This window comes from Excalfactoria chinensis, chromosome 4 (genome assembly GCF_039878825.1).
Source record: "Excalfactoria chinensis isolate bCotChi1 chromosome 4, bCotChi1.hap2, whole genome shotgun sequence".
Classification (NCBI taxonomy): domain Eukaryota; kingdom Metazoa; phylum Chordata; class Aves; order Galliformes; family Phasianidae; genus Excalfactoria; species Excalfactoria chinensis.
This window is the reverse complement of record NC_092828.1, coordinates 70,286,381-70,299,821: the sequence shown is the minus strand read 5'-3', so window position 1 is coordinate 70,299,821 and position 13,441 is coordinate 70,286,381. Positions and strand designations below refer to the sequence as shown.

Genomic DNA, 13,441 nt, shown 5'->3' with positions numbered 1-13,441 from the left:
CCCTTTTGTTTTCATCACAGAAAAGAAAAACATTTTGCCTAACAAAGATGAAAACCGGAAGCATTCTGAGGGAGATGCCTTTTATTTTTCTCAGTACTGAAAGGATACCATCAGCCAAGCCAACACGCCACAGGAATAGATGAATAACTTTGTATGGACTTTGGGTTGGTTTTAGCCTTATTTTTTTTTTAAATACAGTTTTCAGAAAGCTTGAAATGTAGAAGAGAGACTTGAAGTTCCCCAAGGAAGTTTGCACAACAGATGGCGTGTAAGATATTGTCATTGTGGAGGTTTGTTTAGAAGAGATAGGTGATATCTAGTGGGCTGAGTGCAGGACTGAGAGCCAGGAGCTTCAGATTTCAGTTCCCACTTCACCACTTCCTTTCTGCCCAGCCTGTGGCAAGTGACTTGCTATCCTCATTCTGCACTACTGCAGAAATGCAAACATGGAAGGTTCTCAGAGGATTGCTTTGGGTTCATTTAAGCTTTTGTTTTGTTTAGAAGAACTTGAATGCTAGACAAGTGCTAAGAATTGTTTTACCATTCTCAGTGAGATGCTATTGCTACATCATATCAAGGCTTAGCATTATTATGTATCCCAGAAAAGTACTTCTGAAGAGGTATGGCTCTAACACCTTTCCTTTAAGCAGATCATTCAGAAAAATAACTGGTAATCAATTCAAACAAAACTTACCAGGACAAATTCAATGTGAAATTATTCATGTGATAATTGCAAAAGTGTGATGTTTAAAAACTATGTTTAATAAAACAGTTCTGAACAATAGGATGGATAGCAAAAAAAAAGCAAACACACACTGTAAAACTAGGCAAAAAAAAAAACAAACCCACAAAGTATCATCAAAAAGAGGTATACCTTCACAGATTCTTTTTCTCTATTAAGAGTTCATAAAATGCCCTGAAGCATGTCTCCAGCGCTGCTAGAGCCCTGCAATATTTCAATACTTGAAGTAATCACTTCCTATTGTATTATAAAATCATGGGAACATAGAAATGCTTGGGTTGAAGTGACCTCAAAGATCACTCAGTTCCAACCCCGTCATGGATAGGGTTGCCAACCACCAGCTCAGGCTGCCCAAGGCACCATCCAGCCCAGCCTTGAACACTTCAGAGGATGGGTACCCACCACCTCTCTGTGAAGCAGTTCCAGGGACTCAACACTCTCCAAGTGAAAATTTCCCCCCCCAAAAACTAACCTAAATCTCCCCTCTTTCAGTTTAAAACTATCTCCCCTTGTCCTATCACATTTTCTTCTCCCTAATTACATATATTTAAGCCAAAAACTAAACAGATTAGCGACAATCAGAAAAAAATTATCCTCAGTTATGACTTTCTGAGGACTATTCCTTACCAGCTTTTATGCAACTGGTCCAGCACAGCTTCAGACAACTGAGAATTTCTTCATACAGGTCAATCACAAGCAACAAAGCTTCTGGAGAAGACCACAGTGATTCTTCACAGGTCCAATTCTGCCTAGTATAAGGAATCCCTAAACTTTTTTTTTTTCCCCTTAATATATCTCAGAACCTATTGATCACTTATCTATTCATGTTAAATCACTGCAACATTGGCCATTCTGTTTGTATTTGATCTCCAGAACACATTTTGCAGGATTGAATTAGGTATTTCCCATTGCTCAGCAGTACAGTAAAGGGCAGCAAACCTATCACCATAGGCTTGGCTCGTCACTTAATTGACTCCTCAGCTTGCCCTAATTGATTTTATACTAATCCAAAGCACTCAGTACATATTCCCCACATGTAGTTTGCAGAGTTAGTCCAGAATGATCCAAAGAAAAAGCACAGGAGAATCAGAAGCCCCACCAATAGCTAAGGACATGGCTGATCCATAGCTCAGTAAATAATCGTTAAACAACAAAAAACATCAGAATAAGTTATATAGACAACAACAGCCAACTCCTACAGCTTAAATTCATCAAATGGAAATTGTGCTTACAAAAAAAACCACACATACACCACAACATCTTAACATTTACTACTGAAGTGAAAATAAGATGAAAAAGATCAGACATCTCGCAGGATGAAAGTTTCCTCCCACATCCATTTAGTAATAATCCCTTAGCTCACTAGCTGCTATGCCAACACAGGAGTGAGCCTGTGCATTTCCCCAGCGCACTGCAGTAGTCAAGCCGGAGACAAGTCATAAGGCCATCCACAACAGTCATCTTATTTACTCCCACTAATGAAGTCTAAAAAAATAAGTTAACTAGCATGCTTTACACAGGAAATACTGGGCATATTCTTACAGGGAAAACACAGATGTAAAGATACTAATCAGCTCTGAGGCAGCAATCTTTTCACCTACTAATCCAGATGCTCACAGAATTCAAAGAACTGAAGCTTCAGGTTTGGAATAGAGTGTGATACTCCATATTTCAAGAGTGCTTAAACTTTAAATCAGCCAGATCCCCAGTGCCGAGTTGCTCTGGTTGTGGTCCTCAGTCAAGACGTGATCATGCAGGGTTGTACCCAAACCACCACACAGCAAGGTCATGGAAAAGGTGTATAAGCAATTATCAGTTATTGAGAACAGGAGCAAGAGACACTATAACCCTTCTACACACCCACAGGCTTGAAAATATTTTTCATATCTGTTTAGCACTGACATCAGTGTTAGTCATTACTTGAAATCAAAAGATCTCAAGGGGAGGGGATTGTTCGATTACGCTGTAGATAACAACCGGAAGTCTCAAACAGCACTATGCAAACATGGCTTCCGGCTGCCTCCATCCAAGAGCCCAGATACATTAAGTTCCATTTAGAAAATATGTTGGTTTTTGTTGTTGTTGTTATTTTTAGTACATCTTTTCACTCTGTAGAGTTAATTAAATAAATAAAATGAAGCAATCTGAACCTTAAGCACCTAATGTCATATTTGCCTGAAGTGCAGACATCCCCCAACCAAGAACTGGATTTAGATGCTGCTTTGACCTTATATTTCTTATGTACAATTGCACGCAAACAATACTATTATTTCTGTGTACCTTATCATTCCTTCCGGGCTATATCTGTGTCAACAGATAAGAGCTGCATTTTGATTTTAAATTCTAGAGCAAAAAGGTCAACCTGCATCAGCAAGAGATTTTGAATTACAAAAGGGCTGAAATTGAATGGGGTCTGGTTTCTTTAGAAAGTAAATACATAGCTAGACAAGAAATGCCTTTTCTTTCAATTTCTGCAAAGCAATAGGATGAGATGCAAGTCTGTTTTTCCGCAGTAAAAACATTTCTCTGACACATTTTCTTATGCTTAGAATAACGTCTCATGCTTGTTTTTTCTTCTCTCTCTTAGATTAATTTGGGGAAATTGAAGACTCCTCTCTCATTGGTTGCACACAGACATGTGGTTAAGCTCACGTGTTGTTAGCATATCTTTTAGTTAGGATCTATATTACCCTTGCTTAGAAAGAGCACTGTTTCATTTGCTCATAGCCCTAAGAAGAGAATTCTGACTACTACATCCCTCTAGTGGTGGGAAATTCCCTCTTCCATGAGTTTCAGCAACTTTGCATATTCTCAACTTCAGAGCACTGAGGCTGTTCCATCGATTTCATTGTAAGATACTGTAGGCTCAGATCAAGGAGACCATCAGTTTTCATAACAGAGCTTAGAGTAGAAAACCTATAGGTGTTATGGATAAATCTGGCCTACCATCTATACTGCAGAGCCTTTCATTCAGAACCCATCTGCAAGTGCTTGAGTTACTCCCACTTTACAGGACCACACTGTCATACTTCTAGTTTTGGTCCCTCTGGACAGTTCATCTCCAATGACCCCTGAAAATCCTCCCCCTCATCTAACAGCTGGACCCTCTCTTGTTCTCTTCAACTATCTGAGATCAGGATATTAATTACTTCTACGAGGTGAAGAGTTTTTTCAAATAGTTTATTTTTACCATTAGTTTTACATTTTTCTGTTATAGTTTACTCTGAATAATTTTGGAAGAATTCTTGAGTTCTGAGTGAGAAAAGATGAAGTAAACTGACAAAAGTCACTAGTCCAAATTTTCCCTCAGGACCCAGGAATTACTAGGAGTTATTAAAATCTCACATGAAGTCACACTGTATCAGAGTACATAGAGGTATATTACTTTGAGTTTGCCATTTTCACTATTAACTTCACTAACAAAGTGGTAAAGTGTCTCTTCCCTGTTTACACAGCTCTTACTGCTGCGTGGCTCAACACCTCGACTGCACATCTTAGAGAAGCGTGTTGCAACTACTGAGAAGGGGACTATTTTTAAACAGTTCTCTCCCTTTCATTTCCACCTATACGTTGCTTCTTTACTACTTGATACACATTTCCTAATATAATCTATGAGAGCAATTTGGGGTAAAAAAGACGTGTTGCTTTTCTAACCAAAATAATAACAGTAATCTAGGACACTTCTGGACACTCTAGTGTAATGGGAGGGTGGAACATGCAATTCCACAGCACTGGAAAAGGAAGAGTTAGTTCTCCTGATATAAATTTTTCAGTTACAATTTAGATGAGCCCGAATGTGTCATAAAAAAGCTAACGCAGATGATCCTAAAATCAGAAAGATCCATGACTGTCCCGTAAACTTGCACTGAATCAGTGCTTACGATCTTCAGCCTTCTCCATCATTCGGCTTAAAACTGAATGCAGTGTTAGTCTCTCAAACACTGAGTGTTTGTAACCTACAATACTGAACCCGGGTTCTAATTAAGATGAATTAGTTCTGGAGTAATTTACTCTCATTTCCTTAAACTATAAAAGTGGACTGAAACTTGCATACAAGTGTAGGCATTTATTTTCTAATGCACTTGGTCTCTGCCTTGACTTGATGCTTGAATGACTTTCCAATCCACAACTTCTGCTACAACTGCAAGAAACATGCTTAGAGAAGTAACCCATCACAAGTAAAAGATCTGTGTACTACAGCTCTTGATCTACTGCTTTTGAGCTCATTTTCTGCCCTGCTCTGCATATATCCTCTCATATCCTTTGAAGATTTCTTTTTAAAACATGGATTCTAGAACATCAAAATTCAGTATAATAACCTCCACTATAAGAACATGACATTGCACCTGGGTTTTGAACTCGGTGTGCACAGTCTTGATACCAGCAGAATTTAATCAGCTTCACTGCCAAGCGCAGGTTTTAGAAATCAAACTGATTGAGCCTCTAAGGGATTGACTTAAAAGCAAGGTATGCAGGTCTTTTTATTTCAGTATGGCCGCAGGACCATAGGCAGTAATTGCAGCAACACAGCATCAATATCAAAGGTTTCCAGAGTCTCTTACAAACTGAATTAATGGTCACTGAGAAAGGTGTCAAGTTAAATTTGAGTTTGAAAGATACCTTGCAGAGACGCTTGTAAAAGCGGTTGGGCCTCCTGCACTAAGACATTTCTAATTATTCTGCCCATAAGCAGAGAAAGAGGAGTAAAGACGTTCTGATTTTTCCTTGAGTGCTCTGTATTACTAGTCAAAAAATACACAAAAAACCAGATGCAGTCAATGTTAAATTTCCTACCCCAAAGTTTCCCCTTTCTTTTAATGACTAAAACTTTCACAGCTGCTACTCTGGTAAAAACAAGCTCCATAAATGGTTCTTGTGTTTTGTTGTTTGTTTTTAAATAAAGACTCTTTTTCCACTGGCCCCATCTGTTTGCCTATGAAATTCAGCTCACAGGTAATTCGCTGTGGCTGGTGTGTTTCCCCATGGTTTTAGAGATAAAGGCGGAGGATTAATTCAAGCAAATCCAAGGCAATAAAGGCAATGATTTCAGAAAACTGAGCACCAGAGCAACTGCAACGATATAATTAGAGATGCACACCCCTAGCCTGATAGGCAAGATTCACATCTCTGAATATCTACTTTTAACAAAGACAAGAAGCAGCGATATTTGATGTAAATCCATCAGTGGTTAGTCCGCTCAGAGGACTGGAAGCAACGCTTATGTGAAATGCCAGTTAAGACCTCCACTTGGAGAACACAACTGCCCTGCATACACTGCACACTCGGTCCTTTCAAGACACCTTATTTTAACCCACTGGATTTCAGAACTGTATTTCAGAACAAAAACTGCATTCCAAGTGAGCACCAACTGCATTGTGGCCAATAAAAAGCACCTGCCCAAAACCAAGAAGTCTTACAAAAAATAAAGAGCAACCAGCCTCAGAGATGATCAAGATTTATTTTCATCAACTAAGAACCTGTTTTCCTCTGACAAGCCCTACCATCCCATCAGGCTGAAGACCCACATCCGACTGATGGGCAGGGCAACCAAATTTGTTGCCTTTCCCACACTTTGACAGTCTTGCTAGTCAACTACACACCAACTCCCTGAATATTCTTTAAAAAAATCAGCCAAGTGAGGCTAAGTCAAAAGATAATTAGCGTGGAAGTAGCTCACAGCATTGTCCATTAATACTGGTGCAGAAAGAAAGTTAATTGTTAGTATTTCCCACATTACCTTCACAAATTCTTACCCTCTTGATGGGCATTTTCAAGTTGAGATCAGCTTTCGTAGGCACTTCTCCAATTCCCTTGTCATTGAGCTGAAACTTTGATTGAGGATGACAACTCTTCCAAGGACAATTTAAAAGTGACACTTCCAGCTGGCAATTGCCAATCACCCCTTCACATGCGTTAGTCATACGTTCTGCAGAGCTGTGGGGTTTTGACTTAACCTCATTTCACTTCTGACAATCTTTACAAAGGAATTATTTGCAGCTGCTACAGTGTGTGATAGGTTTGAACTCGGGTCAGGGAGACTGAATTAAAGCAGAGGGCGTCCTCATGCTGTAATCATACTAACTTTTCCAAACAATATGACTTACCCATAAGCACCAAAGGACTGAATAATGGAAAAGGTGTCCCTCTACAATGAGGATTTTCTTCATGACAACAGGTTACGCCTCACTGTCAAAAATATCTAAAGGTCACAGGCATTACAACCTACAACAATTCACTTCAGTCTCTGAAGAAGTGCTGTAAAGTCTCCTCCTGAAATACTAGTTTGATGGCTTAAATTCAGTTGCTATTTTTGCAGCTCATCCATTCACTTCTTAGACTGTGCGTTTTGTGCTGCATCTCGTGATGGTGACTCACACAGCCCCAGGTTCATTTGTATACTGCTAGTTGGTGAATAGAAAGGTTAGCCAGCTGCAAAGATGTGTTTCCTAAAGGGTTGTAGTTACTGTGCTGCTCAGTAAATACAGGGATAGACTATTAACAGAGTAATGCTATTTTTTCACAAAGGGAAGCAACTGCCATAAAGATATATCAAAGCAAACCATATACTATTAGACAAACTTAACATGGTAAGGTTAAATCAGTTCAGTCTCAGTAGGAATGAAGGACATTACTCTCCATATCAGTGAAAGTAAAAGCACTGAATCTACAATAGGACACTGTCACCTGTGCAGCCCCGACATCAGAAGTACACACAAAACCTAATAGAAGGAGGGGATATATGACTTGGCACCATTGAGCTCCAGAGCCATTCACTGCTTTAAGCTAATGATCACATCCAGAAGAGCAGAGATTCACAGAATTGCTTGAGTTGGAAGGGATCTTTAAAGGTCACCTAGTCCAACCCTCCTGCAATGAATAGGGACTCCCACAGCTTCATCAGGTGCTCAGAGCACAGTTCAGCGTGACATTGCATGTCTCCAAGGATCAGGTACCCACCACCTCTATGGGCAACCTGTGCCAATGCCTCACCATAGTAAATCACCATAGTAAAATTAAAGTAAAATCCTTTTTTCCTCCTATCCAGGCTAAATCTCTCTTCTTTTAGTTCGATACCATTTTCCCTTGTCCTGCTACAAAAGATCCTGACATCTGAACAGTCAAACTTCTCATAAGCAATGCTGCACCTAAGATGATTCCTCCCCGTCTGCCCTATGTAGCACAGCCTTGGGCACCCCAGCCACAGTAATAGAGCTGAAGGGCACCCTCCAGAGGTAGCAAGGCACAGGTTCTTTGCTATCCCCAGCACAGCAGTGTGCCCTCTATCAACAGTGCCTGAAGGAAAAGCCACACAGTAGCTGCATACAGAACCCCACTCAGCCCTAGGGAACCAACATCACTTGCTGTTTTTGTACACTCAGCTCTGCTTTACCCTTCTCACAACAGAGAGACAACAGAAACAATTGATCCTGTGGTATTTCAAACATGTTTGGGTTGTTTCTTTTCCTGTTTTCTTATTCTATCTTGTAAGGGCAAGCCAAAAATGTTTAACACAGATGCTAACAAAACTTATAGGAATAATCCAAGACCTTTATTAAGAACAAGCAAATATTCTCTAGCAACACCACCCACAAGCTCTAGGCTTCTTTTTATAGACCATTGCAGAGCAAGGTAATTGCTTCAATAACTTTAGTTTGTTAACAACTGTTGCAAGGTGTGGGTGAGGTGGGTTAACCAAACAAGCAAATCATTATTGGATTTCTCTTTTAAAGTCACAGTATGGATTGTTTCTTTAAAGCTCTGACATGAATCCACAGAGCAGCAGAACAGAGAAAAACAATGATGGAGACTTAAGTCAAGCAGAGGGTGAGCTTTAAAATGTAACAGTGTGCCTTATTGGAATAAGCTGTTAGTGTTGGACTACAATGACTCACCTCTCAGCCCCGCTGCACAAGAAGAGCAGATTTCAACTTCCTAATCTATTCAAAACAGAGCCACTTTGTATGAATGCTTTGCTTTTAGCTCCCACCCATAAGAAGAATGTTATCATCACCGTGACCATGAGAAAACCCACGTGCTCCACACTGCTCAGATTTGTTCTCCTCATACATTCATTTGAAGTTAAACATTTCTGCATTTCACTCCTTAAAGTCACCGGAGAGATCTCTCTCTGGTTCTTCCATCAGTAGTAGATATGCAGCTCTTCATTGCACTCACCCAGCAAGGAGAAAGCTCTCTATCTCCAGCAATGTGCAACAAGACAAGCCCCAGCACCATGCTCACCTGCCTCACACTTTTATGCCAAATCCCAAAATTAGCACATTAAGTAAACTCAGGTACAAATAAACATTAGACAAATACACAGCGCTAAAATAGAAGTATGAATTAAGATACAGCTTCCACCTCATGAGTACTGGAAGTAAGCATTCAAAATCATAAAGTTTCCATATAGTCTAATTAAGCATTAAAAGGAATCATTCCACTTGACGTGAGTTAGAAGATCATGTAAGTTGCTCTGTTTTGTCTATCTTCCTATCAATACCAGAAGCTCTATCTTGCAAAGTTCATAATCTGCAAAATGTACAACAAAGGATCCTTTTGCTTTCAATTAAAAAGTCACAACAGAATGTACCAATTTACCTCATGCCCGCCCTCCTACCAATAAGCATAGATTTTTTGCTTTTCTTGTTAAACACTGAAGCAGTTTCTTGCAGTCATGCAAGTGAACAGCACATTTTGCAGGCAGGCAAGAATGAATAAAACCTCAAATACTGCTTTTAATGGAAATCAAATCAGATCAGTCTCCCATTAGGCAGGACTTGTCAGCATTACAGCAGAATGCCCACTGGCTGTGTTGCCAATTTATGTAAGTAAATTGTCTTCCTCTGCACACAAGAAAAGGTCTTTCTTGATCACCATGTGAATCCGGAGCATGCTGCCTGCCCAGAATGGGATTTGCAGGCAAGCTTTCAGACTGCTCTCACTGACAGCCCAAACACGCAGAGCTCTACCTATCATTATGTAAAATGGTAACACACGTTTCCATGCTACTTATAAATGCAGATCTATGTATGCAGACTAAATTAACATAGTCCTCTAATAAGCTTCACTAGTCCATCAACTAAGAACAGATTGACATTTAAAACTGTCAAGGAAAGTGAATGTCTGAAAAAGGATTAATCTGCAGAGACCCAAACATTTTCAGTTGCTCAGGATCATAATAAAAGGCTATGAAAAGGAAACAAATACTTAGGAAGCCTTGACTCAACCCAGTGACAAATGCTACAAAGCATTTGGGTTGGGGGGAGGAGATTTCACTTCTTCTGGTGCCTCACAAGATGGTACACACAGAGAGTCCTACAGGTCAGGTACACAGCACATAAGAAATACCATCGCACATCGCCTTCCTGCCAAAGAACTCCGGTGCAAGGACTGCCTTTGAACTGTGTGTACATCAGACCCTGAGCCAGGCTTTTGCATGATGCTACAATATGAATAATTAAAAGATGCAGTCCGAGCTAATTAGACTGCATCCTAGGGGCAAGACTTAGAATACTGTTCCTCCCAGCAGTTCAAACCAACCACGTATGACCCAAGAACACCTTGGACATTTTAACTTTGCATTTGACTTCCACTCAGCAGCCCCACATTCACCCACCTCCACTTACACAAGAAGAGTTCCTGAAAAGCATTCCTCTCTGTACTCAAATCATGCACTGGAACTGACTTAAAGGAGTTTGATTTCCCAGTTAACCCCACTGCACTAAAAAAAAGGTTTTGCTATTGTTTCCTAAAGTACTCAGCTGAGCTTCTTGGTACTACTATGCTGCATAAAGCCTTAGATTAATGTCTTTTCTACTTTTTCACTGATGAAGGAGTTGTCAGATAAACGTGCCCTTTAGCTAGCTGTCAGGGAAAAATAAAGCCTCCCGCGGCATGCAGGAAAAATAGCACAGAGCAGAAAGCAGGATTTTGTATCCCATAGTGGGTAAAATCTGTATTAACTGAAAGCTGGCTTCCATTTGAAACAAAAACACAGTCCCCTGCTGAAAATCCCAAATCTTCTGCAAACACATTACTATTCACAGAAGGCATCGCTATCCAGCGGCACAAATCTTACCTTTTCTGCTCTCTCCAAAGGCTTTATGATTCCTGCGCCCTCTGCGTAGAGGCAGCACAGCCTTCTCCGAATAGTAGAAGGTGTTTTATGCTGAATGACCCCACTGAAAGCAATAAAAATTATGGGCTCCATACTTCTTTTATCATGAAAAGCAAAGTAGAAATGGTAGAGTAGAAAGAACCACTTCCTCAACAGCTGAACCAGTTTGGTTCCTCAGTAGCTAAAAAAAAATAAGCCCCAGGTGCCCACAGTGAACCTGAGCCCCAACAACCTCAGGTGCCTGCAATGAGGCCAAGAATACCCAAAAACCCCAGGTGCACAAGCCTCCACTGAAGACACGTTCAGAGCAAAGGTGTTATATGTTTGCCTTATGTACCATAGGCAAGCAGCTGTTTCTTGAATTTTAGGAGAAGCCACCTAATGAAGAATAGTAAATTTGGGGGAAAATGATTCAGAATACAGGGAAACATTCCCTTGTGGATCTCTGTTTCTCAACACCTGAAGCCAGGGCTGCAACATTTCTTTAGAGAATTTTCCTATCTCATATCACTCATGTATTGATCAAGTCTTGTGCTGATCTTCATCTAACGATAAGAACAGAGGGAGAGTTGGGGATTTTACTGCTGCTAACATAGCCTAACTCTGCCACGCAGGAAATCCCTAATGCTGCAGAGCCACGCTGCTCCTCCAGGCAAAGTATAACCATGTGAGGAAGGGGAGAACAAGTTGCAGACCCTGGGTGAGCTGCCAGCAAGAAGTACAAAGTCAGGCAGACATTTCACACTAGTTCTCACAATAAATAAAATTAGCTGAATATTTTTTTATAACTGTATGCATTTAAAACAATTTGGTTGTGATCTACCATGCACCAACACGCCCTTAAAGCTATCAAGGTAACGTGGATGAGGGAGCAAAGCTTTTTTTTTGTGGTCTACGTTCCACAGCTAACACAGAAATCAGCAGATGTTTTCACAATACTAGTTATTTCTGTATCTATAGCACTGCTTCAGTGCTGGAGGACATTCAGAATCAATCTGTACTTTTACCAGATGTCTGCAAAGCAGTAGCTGCTCCTTGATCCACTTGACTTCTTTAACGCCTCAGGATAAATTCAGCATACATTTGGAAAGGAGCATTTGTATTGGTTCTACGGTTTTATGCTGATCATCATCCTGCTAGTTGTCATAAATAATAGGGTACTCTATAAGAGATGTGATTCTGGGTAACAGGACCAAGCAACTGGAAAAGATTCTGCCTCGAATAGGGTTTCAGATTTAAATAGAGATATTGGCTAGACTGTATGTATTTGCAAACCTATTTCTTCAGGCAAAGATTAGAAAGGCAAGGAGAATCACAAAGTCAATTTTAACTGTGAATATGCACTTAAAAAGCACATTAAATTGTATCCTTGTATGTGCCTCATGCGTTTCTGTGGTGCCCCAGAATGAACTCATTGAGACTGAAATCTGGATGTATTGTTTTAGAACCTGAAGAAAGATGTTAACTGTTGGCAAAATTCAGTGGATTTCTCATCCGTCCTTCTCCCACATGTGAACAGGAGAAAAAATAAAGAGTTGGACTGATGGGACTGTACCTTTAACTTTCTATCTTGAGCGCTGAGTAAAAACACAGCCCAAATGGTTTGCAAAGGCGTGACATTGATGGCTTCTCCCCTGAACTCTGCTCATTTCAAATGCAAAAGAAGAAAAGAACAAAAATCTGGAGAGCCTCAATTAAAAAAGCGCAGCTATGATAAAAACAGCACAAGGGACAAATTCAAATGGATCGAAGTCTCCCAGGTTAAATAAACAGTTTCCTGAGACAGGGAACATTCAAGATGGTTTTTAAGTAATTTGAAAAATGATGCATCTTTTGAATGTCACTGGATAAACCCAGTCATTTTAGATCCAAAACTTGTTATAAGGCAACATCTGACAGCAACAGCTGTGAGGACTCTCTATGAGGTTGGGCGCCACAGGCGCCATGTTCCAAGGACTGAGGCACAGGCAGCAAGGCGCTCTGAGTTCAAAGGTTATAAAGCATTTATGGAGGTAAGGAATGCTCATTTCATTGAATGCCCTTGGAGACACTTGTCAGTTGTTTCTTACCTCTCTTAAGGAAAGAGGAGGGTAAAACATCACTACACAACCCAGAGGAAAGAACCAACATAGCTGCTTGTGTGTGTAACTCATACATCAACCTTGATTTTTATTTTCCAGACCACTGAGGAGGCTGGGGACGCAGGTGAGTATATTCAGAGGCCATCCCTTTGTGCAGCTGCATGTTTGAATTGATGGAACAGGCCTCAAAATGACAGATGAATGCCTCTAGCTATTTGATACATTCACTGAATGAATAATAAATAAAATGGCAGTGCAGTGGCATTTTAAGGGCCTGAGACTCTACCATCTCCCAGAGAAACAGGCTACCCAACTTCAGATGTTTCACAGCAGAGAGCTTTAAAACTCCAAAGGCCCTTTTTTTACTGTTTGGACTGGGCAAAAATTGATGAAGCAGAATTGCAGTTTCTGCTTTGGAGAAAAGGGCTCCTCTCTATTACTAGAGGGATAAAATTATACCAGCAAGTTCCTTCTATTCATTATGCATTGTACTGCCTGTAA

At 40.3% G+C, this 13,441-nt stretch overlaps 1 protein-coding gene across 1 annotated transcript in view; it reads right to left on the bottom strand.

Moving 5' to 3' along the window:
• SOWAHD (sosondowah ankyrin repeat domain family member D) overlaps positions 1-10,992 on the bottom strand; it is an 85,209-nt gene extending 74,217 nt beyond the window's left edge. Inside the window, exon 1 of the mRNA XM_072336042.1 lies at positions 10,821-10,992. The gene's annotated coding sequence lies outside the window, so the exon portion shown is untranslated. The remainder of the gene's footprint in view (positions 1-10,820) is intronic.
• Positions 10,993-13,441: the final 2,449 nt, after the last annotated feature.